This window comes from Penaeus monodon, chromosome 9 (assembly GCF_015228065.2).
Source record: "Penaeus monodon isolate SGIC_2016 chromosome 9, NSTDA_Pmon_1, whole genome shotgun sequence".
Taxonomy (NCBI): Eukaryota; Metazoa; Arthropoda; class Malacostraca; order Decapoda; family Penaeidae; genus Penaeus; species Penaeus monodon.
The window spans coordinates 27481783-27486782 of NC_051394.1; positions in this window are offsets into that span (position 1 = coordinate 27481783).

Sequence of the window (5000 nt, forward strand, 5' to 3'; positions counted from 1 at the left end):
GTGTTTTTGCCTGATTTGGGGAGGAGGGAGGGGAAACCCCGTTAGAAACATTGAGTCGGTTAATGATTTTCCCTGATTTGATAATCATTAATTATGCCCACTTTCGCTAATTCCATGAACGACCGTAAGGTGTCTGGGGCATGCAAACATCATTTAATATGGTAATGATTCGGTACGTCATTTATTACGTTTAAACCCTTCCGGGTTCGGTCATTGGGTTTTAAATCGATTGCGTTTCCGGGTTTTTTTTAAACCCCTTTGTTTCACCCCATGTACATAGTGAAGGGGGACCTGGCCCCTTTCCCCAACTACTTATATATTATATAATAATTTTATATTTTATTATATTATATATATATTATAATATATTTAATACAAAAATATTATAATATATTATAATATTTATATAATTTAATAATAATATAAATATTAAAAATTTTTAATATAATTTTAATATATATAAAAAATTAAATATAATACATATATACATTATAATATATATAATATATATATATTTTAAAATTTTATAATATATATTAAAAATTTTATTAAATTTAAAAATAATAAATATTAAAAATAATAATATTAATATAATTTATTTTAATATATATATATTATATAATATATATTTAAAATATATAATTTTTTAGGGTGTGTGTGTGTGGTGGTGTGTTGTGTGTGGTTTTTTTTGGGGGGTGTGGTGTGTGTGTGTGGTGTGTGTGTGTGGTTGTGTTGTGTTGTGTTGTGTTGTGTTGTGTGTGTGTATGTGTTTGTTTTTATTGTACACACACCATTATGTGTAAACCCCACACACACACACAACAAAACACAACACCCACCCCACCACATAAATTATATATAATATTTTTTTAATATTTTTTATATAAATTTTTAAATAAAATATATATTGTGTGTGATTTAAAAATTTTATTAATATTTAAAAATATATAATATAAAATTTTAAAATATATAATATTATACTATTTTTTGATATATATATATATTTTAAAATATTTATATTTTATATTTAATTTTATTATAATATATAATGTGTTTTTTGGTGTGTGTTTTGTTGTGTGTGTGTGTGTGTGGTGTAGTTTTCGGGGTTTTTGGGGTGTGTTTGGGGGTGTGTGTGTTGGTCATGTGTGTGGTGTGTGTGTACACGGGAAAAATTTCACCTACACACACCGCAATAATTTTATATATTTTAAAAAAATTTTATTAAAATATTAATATATATATATATTATATTATAAAAATATATAATAATATATATATAATATATATATAAATATTAAATATTATAAAAATTTATTGTGTGGGGGTTTTGGGGTGTGTGTGTGTTGTGTGTGTGTGTGTTTTTGTGTGTGTGTGTGAGTGTGTTTTTGTGTATTGTGTGTGTGTGTGTGGTGTTTGTTTGTATGTTTTGATTGATTTTTGTGTGTGGTTTGTCACATAATACAAACCCGGGCACACCCCAAAACACCCCCATACATAATATTAATATATATTTTATATAATTTTATATTTATATATATATAATTTTATTTATAATAAATATATATATTATATATATTATATTTTTAATTATTTTTAAAATATTATATATAATTAGAATATAAAAATATATTTTTTATTAAAATTTTATTTTATTTTGGTGTGTGTTTGTTTGGGGGTGTGTTGTGGTGTGTTGTGGTGTTGTGTTTGGGGTATGGTATATAAGTATATTATAATATATAATAATTTATTATATTTTTAAAATTTATAAATTTGGGGTGTGTGTGGGTGTGGTGGTGTGGTGGTGTGGTGTGGTGGGGTGTTCATTAATATATTTTATATAATTATATATATAAATAATTTGATTAAAAAAAATATATTAATTTTAAAAATTTAAATGGTTTTTGGTTGGTGGTGTGGGGTTTTTTTTTGGTTTTTGTTGTTTTTTTTTTTGTTTTTTGTTTTGTTTTTTAATTAAAATATTATAAAATTTTAATTAAATAAATTAATTTATATTATATATGTGTGTTGGTGGTGTGTGTGTTGTGTGTTTTGTGTTGTGTGTGTGTTTTGTGTTGGTTTTGTGGTTGTGTGTGTGTTGTTGTGGTTTTTTTGTGTCAAAATTAGTGTAAAAAAAAAACAAAAAAAAAAAAAAATATTTTTTTTTTTTTTTTTTTTTTTTTTTTTTTTTTTTTTTTTTGGTGGGGGTGTTTATTTAAAAAAAATAATTTAAAATATATATATATATATATATTTATTTATATATATATTAATATATTTTGGTGTATATTTTATTTAAAAAATATATAAAAATATTATTAAATTATATTATTAATATTATTTATATATTTAAAGTTGTGTGTGGTTGTGGTTGTGTGGGGTTGTGTGTGTGTGTGTTGGTTGTCGTGTGCTTTGTGTGTGTGTGTGTGTGTGGTGTGTCAGGTGTGGTGGTGTGTACACGTATATAACCATACACAACACGAATATTATATATATTATATAATATTATATATATATATTATATAATTTTTATATATATTTTAATTTTAATAAATTATATATTATAAAATATTTAATTATATAATATATATTATTAAATATTATATATTGGTTTTGTGTGTGGGTGTGTGTGTGTGTTGGTGGTGGTTGTTGTTTGTTTTGTGAGTGTGTTTGTGTTTGTTGTGTGTGTGTGGGTGTTATGGTGTTGATGTTTGTGTTGTGTATTTGTGTGGTGGTGTGAACCCTAAATCCACAGACCACACAACACACACAAATACATATTATAATTATATTATATTATATATTATAAAAATTAATAATTTTATATATATTATAATTAAAATTTTTAAAATATATATATAATTTTATATATATTATTAATTTTTAAAAATTTATAATTTTATTAATTAAAATTTTTATTAATTTTTATATTTTATTATATATTGTGGTGTGTGTGGGGGGTTGTTGTTGTGTGTGTGGTTGTTGTGTGTGTTGTGTAAATTTGTTTTTATATATTTATAATTATATTATTTATAAATTTTAATATAATATATATGTGGTGTGTGTGTGTGTTTGTGTGTGTGGTTGTGTGTGTGTGTGTTTTGGTGTTTGGTGTGTGTGGTTTGTGTGGTGTTTTGTGTGTGGGTTTTTGTTTATTTAATTTTATATTTAAATTATTAAAATTTTATATTATATATAAATTTTATAATTTTTGGTGGTGTGTGTGTGTGTGTTTTGTGTTGTGTGGTGTGTTGGGTGTGTGTGGGGGTTGTGGTGTGTGTGGTTGTGGTTTTGTGGTGTTTGGTATGGGGGTTTTGTGTGTGGTGTGTGTTGTGTGTGTGTGTTTGTGTGGTGTTCAAAATTTTATTTATTAATATAATAATAAATCTATATTATATTTATATATATATAAATTTTAAATGCATATATAATATTATATATATATATATGCATATATTTATATTTATATATATATTTATACACACACACACACAGACACACACACACACACACACACACACACACACACACAAACACACACACACACACACACACACACACATGCACACACACACACACACACACACACACACACACACACAGACATATATATGTGTGTGTGTGTGTGTGTGTGTGTGTGTGTGTGTGTGTGTGTGTATGGTATATACATAAGTGTATTTCTGTTACCAGTGGACCATGTGGCTGTTTACCATGTGGCTCCAAGTCCTAAATAGGAACCATTCACTCAGCGAATGCATAGATGACGATGTTATCTAATCTCACTTGACCAGTCATTTCGTCACTAGCGTCCAGCGTGGTAAGGTCGTCCTAACCCTCCCCCTCCAGGCATACCGCTTTTACTCATATAGACATCGTCTCGTGTGTTCCCATACTGTGTGTTAACTCTTATCAATAAAGAATGAAGCCATCAGACCAGTATCACTACCCTTGCAAAGCCATTGTACTAAGGTTCATAGCCTTTTTCAAACTGGTAGCAGCGGAGCTGCTGCGTCCTTTCTGCTCGCAGCATGAATGCAAACCTTCAAAGAAAAACCGCTCGACCTCTTTCCAAGACATGTCTAAGAAAAATAACCACGTAAGTACACGATTGGGCCTCCCTCACTTCCCCTTTTCTTATTTCTTTTCCCTTCCTTCTCCCATAAATGTGTTAGGCCGTTGTTTTTTTGGGGGGAAAAAATTGCTAATTGACGGCAAATGGCATGTTCTCACACTATTCTTTTGACCTCAGATCGCATTAAGCGTGTGATTGCATTATGTGGTCAACAAACATGAATATTGTTCGTTAGTTAAGTAGTTAATTAATTTTTCTCGTTTTTAGAGATTTGTGTTGTTTCAACTGCAACGAATTTAATGTGTTCATGATTTTATTCTATCACAAATATCATTTCATTTTTATCTCGTTCCTCCCTTGCCCCGACCGCCCCTTTTCTTTTGCTTGCGGTCACTTGGGATGAGGAAAAGGTCAATAGATGACCCGTTGTTTTCCTGTCTTGCCCTGACCTCGCTTTCTCTTTTCCCGGTCGGTGGCGACGTGGAAAGGGTAAATAGATGATTGCTAAGTTTCCCGTAATTTGGTTGTTGTTGTTTTATAACACCTAGGGGATTAACTGTAGCACAGTTACATTGCTTATTGGTGACACGTTCTATCGGCGCTAGAACGGAGCTTGTAACACAATTTCACATAAATTTATTATATTGAATATAGCTTAGGATCTCCCCCATATCATAGTGCACAGGATTGCCCAATATTACCCTGGGGTTGCATAAACACTTAATAGATCTGAACTCTGACGTTCGATAAGTAGGTACATGTAAATCCGAAGTTATTCGTTTGATCGGCAACTTTGAGTCGGTGTGACCCACGGTTACGTTCATTAACTAATGTAGGACTAGGGTTTAAGCTAGAATAATTATTCGCTTATTAATCACACCCTTTTCACCCTTTTGAAGTCGCTTGCATATTTTGGGTATATTTCAAGCGT